Here is a 23388-nt window from a genome sequence, read left to right as displayed (position 1 = left end):
GAGTTACTCCTGATTACACCAGTGTAACTGAGAGGAGAACTAGACACTAGATCTTTGAGGCCAAGAAAATAGATACAATTTGTTGGCAATTGGTCTTCGTGAGGAGAAGATTTGTGATAGTAGAGGCTCCTTAGTCTAGCAGATAAAGGCATAAAAAGACTCAATGGCTGGAAGTTGAAGCTAGATAAATTCAGACAGGAAATAAGACACACATTTTTAACAGGTAAGGTGACCTAACCATTGGAACAATTTACAATGGAGCGTAGTGGATTCTGTATCACTTGAAATCTTTAAATCAAGATTGCATGTCTTTCTAAAATTATGCTCTAGCCCAAGCAGAAGTTACGGATTTGAGGTAATAATTACTGGGTGAAATTCTATGGCCAGTGTCAGACAGGAGGTCAGACTAGATCAGTGGTGGGCAACCTGTGGCTCCCGTGCCACACGCGGCCCGTCAGGGTAATCCGCTGACGAGCCACCAGACAGTTTGTTTACATTCGCACTGCTGCCCGCAGCTCCCAGTGGCCGCGGTTCGCCATTCCCAGCCAATGGGAGCTGCGGGCGGCAGTGCATATGTAAACAAACTGTCTGGCGGCCCGCCAGCGGATTATCTTGACGGGCCATAGGTTGCCCACCACTGGACTATATGATCTAATGGTCCCTTCTGGCCTTAAAAATCTATTTCTCTACAGTGACTAAAGATTCAGGCTTTATTTCAATAGTCAAAGAAAATTTTCAGAATATGTTTGACTTTTCTTATGACTGCCTTTTGGTAGTCCAGTAAATGACATTGTCATTCACATAACTAGAAAAAACATCCATTGTCCTTGGCCTATATTTTCCATAAGATAACAATGAAAATAAATATACTGACTGATTTTTATCAAAGAAGCTCCTTGGAGCAGTATGATGAGGCTCCTTTGTGTTAGTGACAATTAGAATTGCAATGGTAACAGTTCATTCCTTTTACCTAGTTTGCTTTGGAGGGGATATTGAACGTTTGTAATATTTAAGAGGCAGATAGCTATAAGTTGCATAAATAAAACAAATTACACTTGCAAATATATATAGAAAGGCATGGAAATCCCAGTTTTGCCTTTTATAACCAAACTTCAGCCAGCACATGTCTGAGTTGATCTGCCTGGATATATAGGAGCCACGAAGTGTGTGTGTGTAATATATAATCTCGGTAAAATATATATAGAGAGAAACCATGGAAAATCAGATCCAGTTCTTCTGAATTCCTGGGCAGGTAGTCTGTGCAGCAATCTCTCCTCACTTCACATCCACAGGACAGTTCAATGTGCCTGGAGGCCTCAGATGAATTTTTTGCATAGGCCTCCAATGTTTTCACCTGCGAGGAAATGCACACATTCTTAATAATGATTAAAAATAATAAATTCACCTTTCAAAATCTAAGTGCAAATGGCATAACAAGTGTAATAGAGGTGAGCCATTATGCTCAGTAGTTAACTGTACAGAGAAAGTCCAAGGGAATTCATTGTATCCACAGAAGTTACAATATTTTTTTACTAGATCCTGAATAAACTGTTTGCCAGGATTACAAGGATGGGTGTGAAACAATCCACTCAAGTAATTGAGATGAGTATTAGGCTAATGAGGAAGAACTAGTAAACAAATAAAAAAAAAATCCCAAACCAAAACCAAAATAACCCAGATGATAATTCCTCATGTGGAAGCCTGTGGAGTCACTGAAACTAAAGGGAACATTCAGAATGAGATCTCTGTTTTGTGAGCATAGTCTGAAAGTGATTGTTTTGGTAGCTACAAGGCATGCCTGAGGCTGGACTGATTATGTGTATCACTAATCAACTAAGGAAGGGAGGCAAGGAGAATGTATTTTGCACCAGAACGTTGAAAACTGCTCTTTGAAGTAGTGCATGAATAGCTGTGACTGTAGCACTTTAATAACCGGACAAGCTCTTTGGGACAGGGACTATGTCGTAGATATCTGAAGAGGCCATGCGCATGTCTACATTGTGAGTACAATACTGACTCCTGTAGTATCTTACTGGTAAGCAGACCGGTGTCAAGAGAAATAATTTATTATGAACAGGGATCATGTATAGAAATGAAGAAACACAACTTTGCACTGCGCTGTGTAGCTGCTGCAGCCTCTGACTTCTGTGTCCTGGGCTTCTTTATGTGTCCCAAGACTGCATCTAGAGTATACAGAAAGTGAGGCATCTCTGCACTTCCTGGAGGACTTGCTGTATAGCACAACTATTGTAGTCAATAGAGTTTTGCCACTGACTTCAATTGGCCAGGATTTCACTCTGTATCAATAATGACCACTGATAATTAGCACATGCACATCAGAACAGTGCTAAGAAGAAGAGAAGAAAATACAGGCTGAATTTCAAAGCAGCACATTTGCCTTTCTACTAAAACTAGAGTGAAGAGGATAGATGGAAGCAATGACATGCACAAATTTCATAACTGCAGTCCATGGAATATTAATTGTAATTATTTTATTTGCCCATTGCTATGGCAGCTGAGTGCTTCACTGATCTTCCCCCTCCCCCCCCCCCCAAAAGTAAATGCACATTATAGCTACATTTTGTGAGCTCTCAAATGTTCCCTTTTGGTGTGTAATTGCTTCTTCTTCATTTGACTAGCAATTAAGCTGCAGTATGTCTAGGCTTGCAAGTCTAGCAAACTTGGAAAATTCCTTTAATTTTTAAAGTGAGTTTGCTTGCCAGGTGGTTTTTCTCCCCAAGCTTGCCAAACTCTGATAATTACAACTTATGTCAAACTGAAAACATAGTGTCCTGGAACACAGAGGGATTACCATACCACATTAGTGGTTGATAATGCCTGCCACCCTCATTCAGCACATTAGGGTCCCAAGTCAGCAAAATACTGAAATGGGGCCTAAACAGCTACCGGAAAGTGAGCATGCATTACTTCTTAATAAGCTGGTCAACATTTTTTGATGAAAAGGTGTTTAAGTGAAAAACCCTGTTTTTGGTAAATACATTTTTTTGGATAATATTGTCAATAAAAAATTAATTAAATCTTTTTTTTTAAAATTAACCGGTCCATTTGAATCCTGCAAAATAGAAGTAAATTCAAACATTTGAGACTTTTTGTGGTTTTCCCCCATTTTCCAACCACTTCTGCTGCCTTGAACATTTATGCTCTCTTCATAGCACATGTTGCTGAACAAGCTATGGCACTACTAATGCTCCGTGTTGTCATATGCCACACTGGGATGAATGATTACACGACATAGAGATAATGTTGTACAGCAGACAACATAATGTAACACATCTATATTACATAAAACTGTATTTTAGACCAGGTCCTGTACTCCAACAACTCTCTTCATTTCCAAGGTTACTCCACTTGTGCTCCATGTTCATAATTACTAAACAGTGAATATCACTGACCATCACCAGGTCAAATCTGAACCCAACCGTTTCCTCAGGTACCGTGGCTTCCATCAATATCTTTGAAGGACTAGCCATTTGCTACAGTTTGTGTTGCTATGTGAAATATTTAAGTAAGTGGAAGGAATCTGCCATCAACCAGTACATGCCTATAACAATGCATATAGATATCTATTATGGGGGTGCGCCAAATGAATATTCTAATGGAAACTGGTCATATGTGAAACGTTGAGATCACTTGCTTCCTGAAGCCCTTCTTTGGTTATAATTTTGGCCACTGAGTTTCTAATCGCTCCTCAGTGTTGGTCTGTGTGTTCGTGCCATGCTGTTGCCTTCTAATTATAGCTGGTCAAATAAAGAAAAAGCAGATTAATGAGCCTAATTGCAAATATAAATCAAATTCCATTCATTGCTATTAGTGGGTCATCCTGTTATTTATTTGTGGATGTTTACATGGGCCTTGCTGTGCATGAAAGTAATTGCAAATCATGAGTTTCACAAATTTATACTGAAATCATTCTCAGTTTAGTTACTGCGTTAAAAATGGCAGTCATCTGATCAGGGAGCAAGACAGTTCTCATTTGATCAATCACACGCCATGAATCGTGAATGGTTGAAGTGAACAGTTTGCAAATAACCCATAGTCTGAAAATACTTATCTGAAGCATTTGGTGAATACCTCTCAATATATTCTCAGAAATCAGGAACAGCTTGTGCGTGATTTGAGAAATAAGACATACATTCATCATAGTCTTTGGTTTGATGAATGCTTTTTGTCCAGTTGTAGTTGTGGTGATCTTGTTGATGGTCTGATTTTTCACGGCTCTCCAAAATTTCTTTAGCGGGAGGAAGGAAGGGCTTACGGTTAAGGATTGGGACTCAGAAGCTATGGGTTGAATTTCCAGTTCTGCCAATTTCCTTGGATAATTCAATTAATCTCTCTGAGCCTCAGCTCCCCATCAGTAAAATGAGGATAGTAGAACTTCCTTCCTGTCCCTTAATAGAGTATGTATAATGCTTAGCACAATGGGGCCCTGATTTTGATTAGAGACTCTAGATGCTACTATGAGACAAATCGTAATTATTGTAATAGTTTAGATATTTCAGAGACCACCTGTGGATCCCAATTCCTCTTGCTGGTAATAATTTGCGATAATTTCTCATTTTGTTACTGGCAATAAAATAAGGAAATCTAAGATTATTGGAAAAATTCGTTAAAAATAAAAAAAATCCTCTCTAATTTAAGCACTTCAGTTATGAAGATGCTTGGTTACTCAGTACTGAAATTAGGCTTTCTTTCAGGGCCTATTTTATAAGCAGCAGTTATCGTCCTAGCATTGAGAAGAGTATCCAGGCAGTTGTGAGAGCCATTCTGTACTTTGCACATGCCTGGCTGGTTGCATGTGGTAATAAACCCAAGAGGGGTGATGGTGAGCTCAGTTGATGGCTTAAGAAAGTAGAGATGCACATATTGAAAATTAGCTTTTTCTGAGCCCCCAGCATGTACCACTTGGCATCCATTGTTTCCGGTAATAGTTGATTGATGTTTACTGATGAACAAGGAAAATGAACCTGAACTAAATGTCCTAAATACTCTTATGCTTCAACTTGATTGTAGCTCTATTTACACAACAAAGAGAAATAGGGTGGCTGTAGAGGGAGGAGGTTAAGGCCAGAAGGTACCACTAGATAATCAAATCTGAACTCTTGTATATCAGAGGCCACTAACACCACCCAGCACCCACACGCTAAATCTAGCAACCAGAGTTAGACCAAAATATAACAGCCTTTAAAAGGCTAAACTATTGTATGCCATAGGTGAGAATGGGAGGGACGAGGTATATTAATATCTGAGGCCCTGCAGTGGCAGCGAATTCATAGTGAGTTATATCCAGTTGATTCCTGTGTAGCGTGTGGTATGAGTCACTTACTGGGAAGTGAAAAACCCATAAGGTCACTGGCAATCTGACCTGGGGGAAAATTCCTTCCCTACCTCACATATGGCAAGCAGTTAGACCCTGAACATGTGAGAAAGAACCAGCCAGCGAAGCACCTGGGAGAGAATTCTCATTTACCACCTCTGAGCACCAGCTCACCCTTTCCAGTGTCCTGTCTCCAGCTGTGGCCATCTCTAATGTTTCAGAGGAAAGACACACAGACAGATGGACACACACACACACACCCCACCTCTCCCCAAAACAATCCCAATAACTAAACAAAGACCAAAGCTCCCAGTGGCTGGGAAGGTGTAGATAGCTGGGAGACTAAGGAAGTTAGCGGAGGAAGGCAGAGAGATATATTCCCCCCTCATCTCTTAACTTGCAGGTACTCTACAAGGAAGAACCTGCAATGGGAGGAAAATGGCACATTGTCACGACCACTGTTAGCTCTTCCTCTCACTTGGTCCAGGCATCCTAACCCTGGAGTCTCCTACCCAGGGTCTAGTCTTGACTTTCTAGGAATGTGTCCTGCATACTCCTGCTGAAGAAAACCAGGCAGGGGGAACTGTGTTTGCTAATCGAGTCCCTCACGAAAAAGGACAGAGAGCTGCAGGAGGAGGTGGCTCATCTGCGTAAGTGACATTTTGGGGTTCACCCTGACCAGTAATGGGTTCAGTCACTGTCTGCCTTATAACTCTGAGTGTCTTTGTGGCTGTGCAGTTTTGGTTCAGACCCCAACAGCCCGCCACAAGCCTCACCCTGGCTTTGCCCAACCTGGTTACTCCTTGCAAGCCAACCTGAGTACTCTTCCATCCCTGAATTCACCCCCAAATTATCCTACTGCAGGGACCAGTCCCTCTCACAGGACCCTCATACAGAAAGTCATAGAATCATAGAATATCAGGGTTGGAAGGGACCTCAGGAGGTCATCTAGTCCAACCCCCTGCTCAAAGCAGGACCTAATCCCAACTAAATCATCCCAGCCAGGGCTTTGTCAAGCCTGACCTTAAAAACCTCTAAGGAAGGAGATTCCACCACCTCCCTAGGTAACCCATTCCAGTGCTGAGATTTGTTGCCATTACAGAGATGGTAAAACACTCCAACCTGATAGCTTTCTAGAAGCACACACCCTCCTGACCTTACACAGCACTGACGATTTATAATGAAGCAAAATAAGATTATTAACAAAAGGACATGGATTAAGTGATACTAAGTAAAAGGGATAGAGATAGAAAAGGTTATAAGCAAATAAAAGTGAAAACTTGCTTCTAAAAGGCTAAAACTTAACCTAGCATGATACAGTCTTTGTTCAAGATAGTTTATCTCACCCACAGTCTCCTTTCCAGCTTTTAATGGCCAGCCTGGCCAAGACCTATCATGAAGATCAAATCACTTGGTCCTTTGTCTTCTAAGGGGAAGGATAAAAAGGAGTTTCTGTTCCTTATATCCCCTAAGGGATGTCTTCTCTTACAAATCAGGAAGGCCTCCTGGGGATTCAGTCTTTTGTGTCTCTCTGGGATGCAGGAGTAATGTTAATTCGCTGTCTCATGAGTTCAGGCTCAGGATAACCCCCATCAGTTTAGCTAAAGATGTCTTTGTTTACTGCTCATATGTAAACTGAGGTAAACCCACATTCCTTTGTCTATGACCAATCTGTTTATCACCTTTACCTAGGCTAGGCTGTCTGGTCTTAAACAAGTTATATTAACATCATACAGAGGGAATTAATAACTTTACATATAATATGAACACATGCATTTTACAATTATATTAATAACTAGTTTGTTATTAGTTTTCATATGATATCTTACAAGGTATATTTTGTACAGATATTGTTGCAGTAGTGTGTAGGATGTTAATATAGGGGTGCAGGATGCACATGGAAGCATCTGGGATGGAAGATGCTAGCAGATAATTACAATGGCACCAGAGGAGGAAGGAGAACTGGCTATTCTGTGGGAAGAAGAATGGCCACTAGCCACTTTGGGTAGTAGAAAGTGCTCCATTCCCTATCCATCTCCCCTGCCCAATAAGGCAAAAAAAAACCCACATGCTGTACTGGAAACAGGAGAAGAGAAGCTGGTCCCAATGGCTGAGGAGAAGAAGCCACATGCTCCCAAAGCTGGGATGTTTAGAGAACAAGAGGAGGGAACATTGGGTGGTGATGGTCAGGGATTCTCTTCTGAGGGAGATGGACACATCCATCTGCTGAACTGACATGATGTCCCGAGAAGTGTGCTGCCTGGTGCCTGTATCTGAGTTATCACAGAAAGGTTGCCGAGGCTCATTCGCCTCTATGACCCCATGCTTCTAATCATACTACCAAGTGTGAGTCTGGGAGGGAGAGTGAAGCAGTTAGAGACACAGGTACTGTTCTCATCCATCCTTCTGGTTGTGGGTAAGGCCTCAATCAGGGACATGTGCATCCTGGAGATGAATGCATGACTGTGCAGATGGTGTCAACGAGAGGGCTTTGGCTTCCTCGACCATGACATGCCATTCCACGGTGGTTTCTCTCGCCCATGGTATGCTGTTCCAGGAAGGAGGTCTTCTGGAAGGAGATAGGGTCCACCTGACCAAGAAAGGGAAGATCATCTTCACACACTGACTTGCCAACGTGGTGTGGAGACCTTTAAATAGGGTGACCAGATGTCCTGATTTTATAGGGACAGTCCCGATTTTTGGGTCTTTTTCTTATATAGGCTCCTATTACCCCCCCACCCCCGTCCCGATTTTTCACACTTGCTGTCTGGTACCCTACCTTTAAATTAGGTACAAAGATGACAAAAGCCCACAGGTAGATGCAAAAAAAGTTACCTTAACAGAGGGATAAATGTTGGGGGAAATGGAAAATTACAATAGCTGCATAGGAGCAACAAGAAGAAAAAGAGTGGGTGGATCTGCTCAACATCTTAGCTGTCCATACACAAATGCAAAGAGTCGGGGATTAAACTGGAAGAACTAGAACTATTAGTCCATAAATTAAATTAATTGGCATCACGGAGACTTGGGCTAAATGGGATAAATCTCATGACTGCAATATTAGCATAAAGGGGTATAGCTTCTTCAGTAAGGACACACAGAGGAAAAATGGAGGAGGTGTTGCATTTTACATCAAAAATATATAAACTTGTTCTGAGGTTCAGGAGGAGGTGAGAGGCAGATTAGTTGAAAGTTTCTGGGTGAAGATAAAAGGGGAAAAAAGAGGTGATGTCATGAAAGGGGTCTACTATACACCACCAAATCAGGCTGAGGAGGTGGATGAGGCATTTCTTGAACAAATAACAGAAATATCCACAAAACACTACAACACAAAAGCAGGTAGTAATTGGTGACTTTAACTAATAGTAAGAGGCTGTGTTGGGAGACTGTCTCCTTAGACTATGTCCCCTAATGTGAGACCACTGGCTAGCCATACCCCACCTAGTGCTTCAAGTATGGGGATGGTGATAGGGGAACCTGGGCCCTCCTGCTCTTCCAGGTTACAGCCCAGAGTTCTGGGGCAGATAGTTCAAGTGTGCGACCTGGGCCAGGGTATCACCCTATCTACTTCCCTATCTGGGTTACATCCTTCGATGTCCCTGCCTCTCCAGAGGCACAGTGAAGGCCTGGCTAAAGGCCCACAATGTGTCTTCCCCCAGAAGAGGGTCAGAAGCAGATGCTCCACTGTCTCTTCTGTGGTGGCGTGCGGCTGAGTTGAGGTCCACTTCAGGGCAGTGTGGAGCTCCTACTGGATTCCTGCAGAAGTTACCAGTGCAGGTCTTCTACCTTTTAGTGACAGCCCTGACAGACTTGTGCTGCACCCTTTTAAGCTCCGTCTCCACTGAGATCATGCCCAGCAAGCCCAGATGGGTGGAGGGTCCTGTGACCAGAACTGCACTTTTACCCTCCAGTGTGGGGTTGTACACCCCATCACAGAGGCCAATGTGGCTCCATCAGGAGCTCTTTAATAACCTGGAAATCAAAAAGGAATCATACAACAAGTGGAAACATGGACAGGTTGCTAAGGATGAGTACAAAAGACTAGCATGAACATGGAGGGACAAAATCAGAAAGGCTAAGGCACAAATTGAGTTCACCTAGCAAGGAACATAAAAGGCAATAAGAAGAGGTTTTATAAATGCACTAGGAGCAAGAGAAAGATGAAGGAAAGTGTGAGGCCTCTACTTAGTGGGGAGGGAGAGCTAATAATGGATAACATCAAAAAGGCTGCAGAGTTTAATGCATGCTTTGCTTCAGTCTTCACTAAAAAGGTAAATAGTGACCAGATCCTTAACACAATTAATATTAACAACAAAGGGGAAGAAACACAAGCCATAATAGGGAAAGAAAAGGTTAAAGAATATTTAGATAAGTCAGATATATTCAAGTCAACAGGCTCTGATGAAATGCACCCTAGGGTACTTAAGAAACTTATCTGAAGCAATCTTGGGACCGTTAGCAATTATCTTTGAGAATTCATGGAGGATGATTGAGGTCCCAGAGGAATGGAAAAGGGCAAATGTAGTACCTATTTTTAAAAAGGGGAACAAAGAAGACTAAGGGAATTATAGACTAGTCAGCCTGACTTCAATGCCTGGAAAGATATTAGAGCAAATTATTAAACAATCAGCTTGTAAGTGCCTAGAAGATAATAGGGTTATAAGGAAGAGCCAACACGGATTTGTCAAGAACAAATCATGCAAACCAACCTAATTTCCTTCTCTGAAAGGGTTACTAGCTTAGTGGATGGGAGGAAGCTGTAGATGTGATATATCTTGATTTTAGTAAGTTTTTTGACAGTCCCACATGACATTCTCATAAGCAAATTAGGGAAATGTGGTCTAGTTGAAATTACTATAAAATGGATGAACAACTGGTTGAAAAACTTTACTCAAAGAGTACTTCTCAATGGTTCACTGTCAAACTTGGGAATGTATCTAGTGGGGTCCTGCAGGAATCTGTCTTGGTCTGGATTACATAAGATTTTCATTCGTGACCTGGATAATGCAGTGGAGAGTATGGTTATAAAATTTGTGGATGACACCAAACTGTGAGGACAGGATTAGAATTCAAAATGACTTTGACAAATTGGAGAATTAGTCTGAAAACAACAAGAAGAAATTCAATAAAGACAAGTGCAAAGTACTACAACTTAGAAGACAAAATCAAATGCATCATGACAAAATGGGGAATAACTGGCTATGCAGCAGTACTGTTGAAAAGGATCTGGGGAGTATAGTGGATCACAAATTGAATGTGAGAGAACAATGTGATGCAGTTGCAAAAAAAAAAAAAGGCTAATATGTTTTAGAAGGAATGTCATATATATGACACAGGAGGTAATTGTCCCGCTCTGCTTGGCACTGGTGAGGCCTCAGCTGTAGTACCATGTCCAATTGTGGGTGCCACATTTTAGGAAAGATGTGGACAAACAGAGAGAATCCAGAGGAGAGCAACAAAAATGATAAAAGTGTTGGAAACAGGACCTATTAGGAAAAAATTAAAAACTGGGCATGTTTAGTCATGAGAAAAGAAGTCTGAGGGTGGACTTGATCACAGTCTTCAAATATGTTAGCGGCTGTTCTAAAGAAGACTGTGATCAATTGTTCTCTATGTCCACTGAAGGTAGGACAAGAAGTAATGGGTTTAATCTGCAACAAGGGAGATTTAGCTTGGATATTAGGAAAAGCTTTCTAACCAGAAGGATAGTTAAGCTCTGGAATAGGCTTTGAAGAGAGGTTGTGGAATCCCTGTAATTGGAGGTTTTTAAGAAGAGGTTAGACAAACACCTGTCAGGCATGGTCCAGGTTTACTTGGTCGTGCCTCAGTGCAGGGGGCTGGATTGGATGACCTCATGAGGTCCCTTCCAGACTTACATTTGTAGGATTCTATGGCTACGTCTTCACTACGGGGGGGGGGGGTCGATTTAAGATACGCAAATTCAGCTACGCGAATAGCGTAGCTGAATTCGACGTATTGCAGCCGACTTACCCCGCTGTAAGGACGGTGGCAAAATCAACCTCCACGGCTTCCCGTCGACGGCGCTTACTCCCACCTCCGCTGGTGGCGTAAGAGCGTCGATTCGGGGATCGATTGTCGCGTCCCGACCAGACGCGATAATTCGATCCCCGAGAGGTCGATTTCTACCCGCCGATTCAGGCGGGTAGTGTAGACCTAGCCTCAGATTCTATGAATATATGGGGGAGACAGTGCTCTTCTTGATCGCTACAGATGACTGGCTCAAGTAGTGGAGGATGAAATATTAGGAACACAAGTCATGGACTGGAAGGGACCATTAGGGCTGCCAAGTTCCACCCTCCCGCCCAAGAACTCCATCTTAAAACTAAATAATTTTGTTTTTACTCCATAACTCCTATTGAAAGGCTGTTCCAGAACCTTGTTCCTGACAGAAACCTTCTTCTAATTTCCAGCCTGAATTGTTCATAGCCAGTTTACATCCATTTAATCTTGTGCCAACATTATCCTTTAGCTTGTGTACTCCCCTGAGGTATTTATAGAGAGCAAACATATCCCCTGCCAGCCTTCATTTTGCTAAGTTCAACAATCCACGTTCTTTTAGTCTCTTCTCATAAAATAAGCTCTCCATTCCCCTGATCATCCTAATTACTCTTCTCTGCACCTGTTCCACTTTAAATTCATCTTTCTTGGACACGGGTGACCAGAATTGTACATGAAACTCCACATGAGAGCTTATCAATGCCTTGTACAATGGTATTAACAGGTGATGGGGAAGCTGCTGAACTTTGTCTCTGTGATGACCTACCTTACTTTAGGCCTATAATTGCGATTTGTTGACTTACCTGTACTTTACGTTTTAACCTAAGGAACGGGGTAGCCAGCAAAACCAGACTGCATAGGAAGTCTGCTGGCCAGTCCACCAGGCAGGTAGCTATCAAGCCAGGTAGCTAACCAACCTGCCTGGTTTCCATCAAAAGTTGTGACAGAATTGACACATGCCTGCAGCATATTTTGATTCCATCAATCAATATTTTTCAGTTAAAAACTGTTCTGTCAGAAAATTTCCTACCAGCTCTATTCAGGGCACTGGGTGACAAGCTAGTAAAAAAAACATGAATAAATACAGATTCATTTCCCTGTGATATCAGCCTCATACATTGCTACCTGGATGGTGTGTTGTATCATGCTCACTCCGTGTCTCTGTGTGTTAGGTGGTATGTGAGTAATAGACACATACTTTATCATATAGCCCTCTGCACTTCAGAGTAATGAGGCAGATCATTGTTGCCTAAAAGAGCACTGTATGTATCATGTCCCATTTTTCTATGCTGAAAAATGAGTGTTTTTCACCAATCTATTCTATGTATAGTGACATATTTGCAATACAATGGCTGTGGACTCACAAGGGTTTTAGTGTGAAAGTGAATTTATTTCTTGGTCTGGACATTGATATTTGGTTTTCCAAACAGCTGATATTATGGGAAGAATAACAGTGCAACTCTGCAGCATTGTATCACTGTAATTACACCTCTACCCTGATATAATGTGACCTGATATAACGCGGTAAAGCAGTGCTCCGGGGGGGTGGGGCTGCGCACTCCGGTGGATCAAAGCAAGTTCGATATAACATGGTTTCACCTATAACGTGGTAAGATTTTTTGGCTCCCGAGGACAGCGTTATATTGGGGTAGAGGTGTATTGATTATTTATATGATCTTCAAAGTATGCCACTGAATATGATATAGACGGGTTGACCCCATAGTCCTGCCTAACATGTGCTGTTCTCTCACAGTTGTACTCTATGTAGTGTGTCAGTTAGGTGTGCTCCTTGTTCCTTGAACTGGCTGCATTTTAGTGCTACAATATGTATAGTTTGTCAAGTACTTTGAGATGAAAGACATTATATAAGTATACATTATTATTTGTTATATAGTGCAGTGCATGTGGAATATGAATACAGTCAGAATGAAGTCCTATTGTAGTTTCATTTTGACTGATTGAGAAGCAGTTACAAAATGACATCTAGTATGTATTTGCAGAAAGATTTATAAAAACTCAGCAGCAGTAACAGCTATCTGATTTTTTTTGTATGGTTGCTTAGCTGCAATGTATGTGACTTAAAGGTATCCAGTATCCAGTGTTTTCCAGAAAACATTCTGCATATAAGATAATTATCCCATGTTGCAGTGCTAGATAAGTAGCTATAGCATCATCTATAAGAGCCCTAATCCTTTTAGTTAATGAAACAAGAGTCCTGAATCTCAATCCTCCTGAGTCCCCTCCCTTCAGTTTTGTGCACACTCTGCCTCAACACCCCCATAACACAGTATTTCCAGATGAACTTATAGCGTCCAAGTGTTTGCCTTTTGGTTAATAGCCCTGGAATGGCTAACAGGTTTTCTCATGGCCAACTTCCTTTAATTCCTTCCACCAGAAAGTCATTGCTTCATTGTTACCCAGTGACAATATCATCACACTAGCCAGAACTAGTTTGTTAATCCAGGAAGGGACAAACCTGAGACCCTTAACTAGCAATTTTTAAACTCCAGATGGCCACTCTCCAACTACCTGTCATCTGGAATAGGAAACGTGTCTCCTGACAGGCCTACTTCCTTCCATTTGCATTGTATTCTACAGAAATAGATTTTTATAACTCCCATAATAATGTTACTACACAGTGTGGCATGCAAATGGTAACCTACAACAGGACAAACATAACGTAATGCCAGTTGACTTTTCACCTTTCAATGGCCATTGGCCAATGGGCTGTAGTTGGTTATTGACGATAAGACAGGAAGCAAACCTAGACTAAATACTGGTCAGAAATGCCAAGTTATGAAAATGTTGAGCCAGAACCTCAGCTGGTGTAAAATGTTTAGAGACATTAGAGAAATTAACTAAATGAATTGTTCATAATTGTTCTATAATTCATTAAGTCCCTTTTATATGGTTCTTCTTTCTGACATTTCATGCCTATTTGCTAAGCATTAGTGTATGACAACTGGGGAATGGTGAAGACATACTTAATTTTGTTTCATTTCTTTTGGTTGATTGTGCTATTGCATTGATGATTCTGCATGGCGCAGCACTTATGTTCTCTCCGGGTCTGTTTGCACTTTGGTTACTCAGAGCAGAAATTCACCAGTATTTCTCAAGATTTGTATACATGTGACTGTGTTACTGCTGTGCTACTTGCCAAACAAAGGGTTTTTCCCATCACCTAAGTATACACTTTTGACACTTTTGTGTCAAGAATTTGATTGAGACCATTACATATACACACCTGAGATCTGAAACATTGACTCTAGAGCTAATCTATTCTAGTCTATTCTGGTTCTTATACTGTGTTTTGTAGTGTAGTCTCTGCCCAGGGCAAAAGGGGATATTTTAAATGACAATAGTATGAAATACCTCTATATATGCACCTCTAGATATTCTATTTTGAATGTAGCATGGAAGACTTTTTTCAGCAGATATTTCAGAAGAACAAAATTATATCTGAAATTGACTTTGAAGCTGTTTTCCCACTGCCTCCATTTTCAAGCCTTCAGCCAATGATCTAACTCAGTGGTTTTCAAACTTTTTTCTGGGGACCCAGTTGAAGAAAATTGTTGATGCCCATGATCCTATGGAGCTGGGGATGAGGGGTTTGGGTGTGGGAGGGGCTCAGGGCTGGGGCAGAGTGTTGGGGAGTGGGAGGGGGTCAGGGCTCTGGTCTGGGGCTGGGGATGAGGGCTTTGGGGTGCAGGAGGGGCACTGTGTTTGGAGGGGCTCAGGGGTGGGGTAGGGGATTGAGGCATGGACTTACCTCCGGCAGCTCCTGGTCAGCAGCGCAGCTAGGGTGCACCGTGGACTGCGCTATGCTCCAGAAGCGGCCAGCAGCAGGTCTGGCTCCTAGGCGGAGGCGCGTGACTCTCGCCTACAGGCACCGCCCCCCAGATTGCGGAGCCGATGCTCACGGCGGGAGCAGCACGTGGAGCTCCATGGCCTTCCTGCCTAGAAGCTGGACCCACTGCTGGCCGCTTCCAGGGCAGAGAGCGGTGTTGGAAAAGGTAGGCACTAGCCTGCCTTAGCTGGGCAGCACCGCCGACGGGACTTTTAACGTCCTGGTCAGCAGTGCTGACCAGAGCAAGGTGACCCAGCGCCTTACATGCCACGACCCAGTAGTGGGTTGCAACCCATGGTTTGAAAAACACTGATCTAACTGTATGTATTTGATGGATTTGACCATATCATTTAAACGGATACTCTTAAAACAACTGTGTTTTTTGCAAAGAGATTCACCCAAACTGTTAAAAATAGCAGAGATGCTAAATTTGTTTTACTCTCATGTCATCTACATTTGCTGAAAGGTTTCCAAATTTCCCAGTTCCCCATATCAAAGGGCAAGTTCCCCATAGATTCTAAGGCCAGAAGGTACCTTTGTGATCATTTAATCTGACTTCCAGTATAGCACAGCCCATAGAACTTCCCCAAAATAATTCCAAAGCAGATCTTTTAGAAAGACATCCAATCTTGATTTAAAAATTGTCACTGTTGGAGCTTCCACTCCAATGCTTGGAAAATTGTTGCAATGGTTAATTACTGTTACCATCAAAAATTTTCACTTTATTTCCAGTCTGAAATGACTCAATCAGATTTAGTAGCAGAATGTGATAGGAGCTGGTGCTTCACATTTACAGTAGCTCTTTTGTGAGATAATTCCTCTTCTTTCCCACAGTTTGCTGTATTCCTATTTGGGAAGTCTGGGAAGTGTTCCACATGTTGTCATTTCTTCACATTGTAGATGTGGTTTTTAGTTTGTCCTATATATAGCAAGTAAATAGTCCAGATATGCTTGGATTTGTTTTGAAAACTTCAGTCTGGCCAAAACAATGTATCTGACATTTAAAAGTGAATTTATGAAACTAAGAGCAGCAGCAAGGAGCAGCTGGGATGAGATTCAGTGATGGGAGTATTATCCCTTACCAGCCTCTAGTGCTACAGAATGCTGATTGCTTCAGAAGGAACCCACCCCGGGGCCAGCCCACAACAGTTTGGCACCTGAGGCGGGGAGCTCAAATGACACCCCCGTCCCCCCTCGCTTGGGCCAAAACTTTGAAAGGTCTCAATTCTGCCTTCTTCCTGTTCTATTTCTCTCATGGTACTGCTCTGCTACCTACCCCAATAAAGGAGAACTAACAACTTAAAATGCCTTGTTCAAAAATTTTAAGTAACACTTAATTTTCAAATGCCTGAACAGCAAATGTAACCTTTCTTGTCTGCATATTAAACACTGGCATTTTTATCTGTTTGAATAATAAAAGTGGTGCTTTCCGTGCCTTCTTGGTTGCAAAGATTTGAACTGCTCCCTGAAGGTCCATAGTCTGGGCCAGCTCATGCTCTATTGAGATGGTTGCAAGGCCGACCAGCCTCTCCTGTGTCATTGTGGAGCGTAGATGTGTTTTTATTAACTTCAGCTTGGAGAAGCTGCGTTCTCCACTGGCAGCTGTTACAGGAAGTGTTAGAAGTATGCGCAGAGCAACAAAAGCATTTGGAAAAAGGGTGGTCATCTTATTTGTGCACATATATTCCAGAACAGCGTTTGGAGTTGATCCTGCTGAAATGTATCTTGAAAGGGCTTTTGGTTCATCACCTAAATTACTTGCATTAGTATCGCACATGTCATCATGTGTCAACACTGTCTCTAGTGCCCTGCATTGCTGGTGTAGGTCTTCTTCAGGTATAGTGAGGAGTTTCGGAATATCATACAACATCCCAAATATACTGCTGTGATCCTTGAGCTGCATGAAACGTTCTTCAACTGGCTGTATTGAACAATCTAGCACTTGGTTAAAGAATTCAACTTTGAATTGTTGTTTGGGGTCTCTTATGGGATTAGAACATAATATAAGAACATAAGAACATCCGTACTGGGTCAGACCAAAGGTCCATCTAGCCCAGTATCCTGTCTACCGACAGTGGCCAATGCCAGGTGCCCCAGAGGGAGTGGACCTAACAGGCAATGATCAAGTGATCTCTCTCCTGCCATCCATCTCCATCCTCTGACAAACAGAGGCTAGAGACACCATTCCTTATCCATCCTGGCTAATAGACATTAATGGACTTAATCACCATGAATTTATCCAGTTCTCTTTTAAACGTTGTTATAGTCCTAGCCTTCACAACCTCCTCAGGTAAGGAGTTCCACAAGTTGACTGCACTGCGTGAAGAAGAACTTCCTTGTATTGGTTTTAAACCTGCTGCCTATTAATTTCATTTGGTGACCCCTAGTTCTTGTATTATGGGAATAAGTAAATAACTTTTCCTTATCTACTTTCTCCACATCACTCATGATTTTGTATACCTCTATCATATCCCCCCTTAGTCTCCTCTTTTCCAAGCTGATGAGTCCTAGCCTCTTTAATCTCTCCTCATATGGGATCCGTTCCAAACCCCTAATCATTTTAGTTGCCCTTTTCTGAATCTTTTCTAGTGCCAGTATATCTTTTTTGAGATGAGGAGACGACATCCGTACACAGTATTCGAGATGTGGGCGTACCATCGATTTATATAAGGGCAATAATATATTCTCCGTCTTATTCTCTATCCCCTTTTTAATGATTCCTGACATCACGTTTGCTTTTTTGACCGCCTCTGCACACTGCATGGACATCTTCAGAGAACTATCCACGATGACTCCAAGATCTTTTTCCCTGACTTCTTGTAGCTAAATTAGCCCCCATCATATTGTATGTATAGTTGGGGTTTTTTTTTCCAATGTGCATTACTTTACATTTATCCACATTAAATTTCATTTGCCATTTTGTTGCCCAATCACTTAGTTTTGTGAGATCTTTTTGAAGTTCATCACAGTCTGCTTTGGTCTTAACTATCTTGAGCAGTTTAGTATCATCTGCAAACTTTGCCACCTCACTGTTTCCCCCTTTCTCCAGATCATTTATGAATAAGTTGAGTAGGATTGGTCCGAGGACTGACCCTTGGGGAACACCACTAGTTAGCCCTCTCCATTCTGAGAATTTACCATTAATTCCTACCCTTTGTTCCCTGTCTTTTAACCAGTTCTCAATCCATGAAAGGACCTTCCCTTTTATCCTATGACAGCTTAATTTACGTAAGAGCCTTTGGTGAGGGACCTTGTCAAAGGCTTTCTGGAAATCTAAGTACACTATGTCCACTGGATCCCCCTTGTCCACATGTTTGTTGACCCCTTCAAAGAACTCTAATAGATTAGTAAAACACGATTTCCCTTTACAGGAACCATGTTGACTATTGCTCAACAGTTTATGTTTTTCTATGTGTCTGACAATTTTATTCTTAACTATTGTTTCAACTAATTTGCCCGGTACTGACGTTAGACTTACCGGTCTGTAATTGCTGGGATCACCTCTACAGCCCTTTTTTAATATTGGTGTTACATTAGCTAACTTCCAGTCATTGCGTACAGAAGCCGATTTAAAGGACAGGTTACAAACCTTAGTTAATAGTTCCGCAACTTCACATTTGAGTTCTTTCAGAACTCTTGCGTGAATGCCATCTGGTCCCAGTGACTTGTTAATGTTAAGTTTATCAATTAATTCCAAAACCTCCTCTAGTGACACTTCAATCTGTGACAGTTCCTCAGATTTGTCACTTACAAAAGCCGGCTCAGGTTTGGGAATCTCCCTAACATCCTCAGCCGTGAAGACTGAAGCAAAGAATCCATTTAGTTTCTCCGCAATGACTTTATCGTCTTTAAGCATTCCTTTTGTATATCGATCATCAAGGGGCCCCACTGGTTGTTTAGCAGGCTTCCTGCTTCTGATGTACTTAAAAAACATTTTGTTATTACCTTTGGAGTTTTTGGCTAGCTGTGCTTCAAACTCCTCTTTGGCTTTTCTTATTACATTCTTGCACTTAATTTGGCAGTGTTTATGCTCCTTTCTATTTGCCTCACTAGGATTTGACTTCCACTTTTTAAAGGAAGTCTTTTTATCTCTCACTGCTTCTTTTACATGGTTGTTAAGCCACGGTGGCTCTTTTTTAGTTCTTTTACTGTGTTTCTTAATTTGGGGTATACATTGAAGTTGGGCCTCTATTATGGTGTTTTTAAAAAGCACCCCTGCAGCTTGCAGGGATTTCACTTTAGTCACTGTACTTTTTAACTTCTGTTTAACTAACCCCCTCATTTTTGCATAGTTCCCCCTTTTGAAATTAAATGCCACAGTGTTGGGCTGTTGAGATGTTCTTCCCACCACAGGGATGTTGAATGCTATTGTATTATGGTCACTATTTCCAAGCGGTCCTGTTATAGTTACCTCTTGGACCAGCTCCTGCACTCCACTCAGGACTAAATCTAGAGTTGCCTCTCCCCTTGTGGGTTCCCGTACCAGCTGCTCCATGAAGCACTCATTTAAAGTATCGAGAAATTTTATCTCTGCATTTCGTCCTGAAGTGAAATGTTCCCAGTCAATATGGGGATAATTGAAATCCCCCACTATTATTGAGTTCTTAATTTTGATAGCCTCTCTAATTTCCCTTAGCATTTCATCATCACTATCACTGTCCTGGTCAGGTGGTCGATAATAGATCCCTAATGTTATATTCTTATTAGAGCATGAAATTTCTATCCATAGAGATTCTATGGAACATGTGGATTCACTTAAGATTTTTACTTCATTTGAGTCTACATTTTCTTTCACATATAGTGCAACTCCCCCCCCCCCCCCGCCCACATGACCTGTTCTGTCCTTCCGATATATTTTGTACCCCGGAATGATTGTGTCCCATTGATTGCTCTCAGTCCACCAGGTTTCTGTGATGCCTATTATATCAATATCCTCCTTATCTCAAGGCACTCTAGTTCACCCATTTTATTATTTAGACTTCTAGCATTTGTGTACAAGCACTTTAAAAACTTGTCACTATTTATTTGTCTGCCCTTTTCTGATGTGTCAGATTCTTTTTTATGTGAATGTTTATCATCTGATCTGGCCCTTACATTATCCTCTTCCATCCTCTGCTCCTGACTATAACCTGGAGATTCTCTATCATTAGACTCTCCCCTAAGATAAGTCTCTGTCCGATTTACATGCTCCTCTGCAGCAGTCGGCTTTCCCCCATCTCCTAGTTTAAAAACTGCTCTACAACCTTTTCAATGTTAAGTGCCAGCAGTCTGGTTCCACTTTGGTTTAGGTGGAGCCCATCTCTCCTGTATAGGCTCCCCCCATCCCAAAAGTTTCCCCAGTTCCTAATGAATGTAAACCCCTCCTCTCTACACCATCGTCTCATCCACGCATTGAGACTCTGAAGCTTTAAAGCAAGAAGTTTTGAATGTAGTTTGGTTTATAGGTTTTAAGGGGAATAAAGGGAAACAGATAGAACCGGCAAGGGACCCTCGGTCCCTTCCCACTCCCCTTCCAAACTCCCTTGCGAAACTCCCTGTTAGCAGCCCCTGGTCGCTTGTGCGCTGCTTTATAAAGCCCTGGCCTGTGTGAATGCCCCGCCCACTGATTAAGGCTCAGCCAATTACCAGAGGCTTCTAGCTTTCAGACCTTCCTTTGAAGCTCACAGCTTCCAACTGCCAGCCACAGCACACAGCCCTTCAAACAAACAGACTGACAAATACAAGCTCAGCACACAGCAAGTAACCCCCAAACACAAACAAACACACACTACAGACAGTCACTTACCCCAAGGGTGCTGTATTTGCTCCTCCTTCACCTGGAGAACTCCCTTTGAAACTCCTTATTAGCCTGATTATCCCATGCCTCGTAATCAAAATGTCTTCTTCTTCTTGAGTGACTCTTGTATTCTTGAATGGGTGGGAAAATAGCTTCAGTGTGAAGTTCCTGTGCCAACTTCTGTGCACTCTTCAGAACGTTTTGAAATCCCTCATCTGACTGGTAAGACTGTAGGTATGACTTTGCTTTGTCCAGTTGTTCCATTGCTCCAGATATATCAAGGTCAACACCTTGGAGTCTCTTGCTTACAACATTTATTTCAAACAGTATGTCATGCCACAACACTAAGCCACACAGAAATTTGAAGTTATGTATGTTTCTGGTGATTCCATTTCCCTCTGCCACTGTTCTCCCACAAACAGTTCCAGTCATAGCATTATCCTCCATAATGGCAACTATGGTATCATCTATCTTCCCAATTTGGTGTTTGATAGGCTTTATCGTCTCCACTCGACTTTCCCATCATGTGGCACTCAGTGGTTTCAGTGTCAGAGAGGATGTTCCCGGATCATCCCAGTTGCTTCAAAATTTGCCATCGATGAGTTGATGCAGAGAAAAATATATAGATGCTTTGAATTACATTAAAAAATTCAGCAGCCTCACTAGAAGCTGATGCTGCATCACTGACCACCAAGTTCAGTGAATGAGAACTGCATGGGACAAAAAAAGCTCGAGGGTTTTACTCTCAGATCCGTGACAAAATGCTCTCTGACAGTCACCATTGCAGGGACATTTTCACTAGGTTCTGTTGTTGTTAAACAACAGAAACACACCATTCAAGTCATTTGTTCCGTATGGCTGATGTCAGGTGTGCAGTCCAGAATAACAGAGTAATATCTTGCTGACTTCAGATCTGCCACAATCTTCTGTTTGACTTTTGACTTTTGTTGCCAGTAACTGTATGATCTCATTTTGAATTGTTTTTCTAAGGTAGTGGTGACTCTTCTTAGATGCTCCTGGAGTACAGCATCCAACTCAGCCATCAGCTCCACAATTGAAGGAAGTTTCCATTGTTTTGCACATACAGCTGATCTGAAGTGCCACGCAGTGCTAGGTTTTGGGTAGCAAGATTCTCACAATGGCAATGAGCCTTTTCAGAACATTTTGCCAGTAAAGAGACTCTGATGCAATCTTCTCTTGATGCTGATCATCTGTGGTGGCCTTTAACCTTAGTCTCATCTCAAGCTCTTTCCACCTATGGAATGCTCTCTGGTGATTTGTTGCCTTCTCAAGGCACGCCAGAGTTCTAGCCAGATTTTTCCAGTCCTTTGTTCCTGTAGAACCCAATGTGGCTGGAATATTAGACTGGAAGAGTTTGCAACAAAAACAGTATGCAGCATTCTGGGTTTTTGAGTACATAAGCCATGGCCTCTCCACTTTGTCACCATTGGGGATTTCACGCCAGTAATATGTTGGATGGAAACTTCTATTTTCATTGTCTTTGGGGAACATGAAGTTTTTCACTTGCTATGGCCCATGCAGTACAAGGAAGTCACTCAGGCTACTGCTCAAGTGGGTCCATGGTCCTGGATCATCTAGACTTAAGGAACTAAACTCAGCAGCAGCTGTTTCTTGCGCCTCCACCACACTCTTCTCTGATCTATACTTTTCTTCAGGAATGTGCATGGTTACATCCATTTGAGATGGAGATATGGATGCTGCAGGAGCTGCCATGTCACCTCCACTAACTGGAAGATCAGGCATCTCCTCACCACTCACATCCTCACTGGGGCCGGAAGGCTCACCGTGAACATTTGTGTCTATGTATCTCAGGAGAGCTCCTTCCTACTTAGATAGAAAAGCTTCCTTTGCTTTATTTCTTTTTCTGAATGCTGCCCCAGAGGGGCATTTTCTTCTTTCACTCATGACTGCTGTTCTGTGCCAGCTATAGTGGCTCTCAACACTCAATTGAAGGGGACAAATAAGCAGGCTGGTAGCAGGGCCTGAGTGAGGGAAGATATCAGCATCTTAAGGGCCTAACTGGCTCCTACTACTTCAATTGACTGCCTGTTCTCCTCAAGTGGGTTCAGGGAAGCAGCAGGAAACAGTAACTCCCTGAGAAGCTGGTGTTAATCAGTCCAGGCTCCTGGGGATGCTAGAGAGGTACATAAGAGGATCCTCCTCCTCTCTCTCCCTGCAACTCCTGCTGCTTTCTGTTATTCCCTCTCACCTTTTCTCCTGCCTGCCTGTTATGTCTCTTGTGCCCTCCTTCCTCCAGCACAGCACTCCACCATCTCTGTGCATCTAGAGCAGAGAGAATACATATACACCAGCAGCAGACACAATTTTCTACACTCTGGGTCCTAGTGGCACCTCCCCACAGTCTGGCATCTGAGGTGGCTGCCTCAGTTC

The sequence above is a fragment of the Emys orbicularis genome, chromosome 2 (assembly GCF_028017835.1).
Source record: "Emys orbicularis isolate rEmyOrb1 chromosome 2, rEmyOrb1.hap1, whole genome shotgun sequence".
Lineage (NCBI taxonomy): Eukaryota > Metazoa > Chordata > Testudines > Emydidae > Emys > Emys orbicularis.
Note: the sequence above shows the minus strand (reverse complement) of the source record.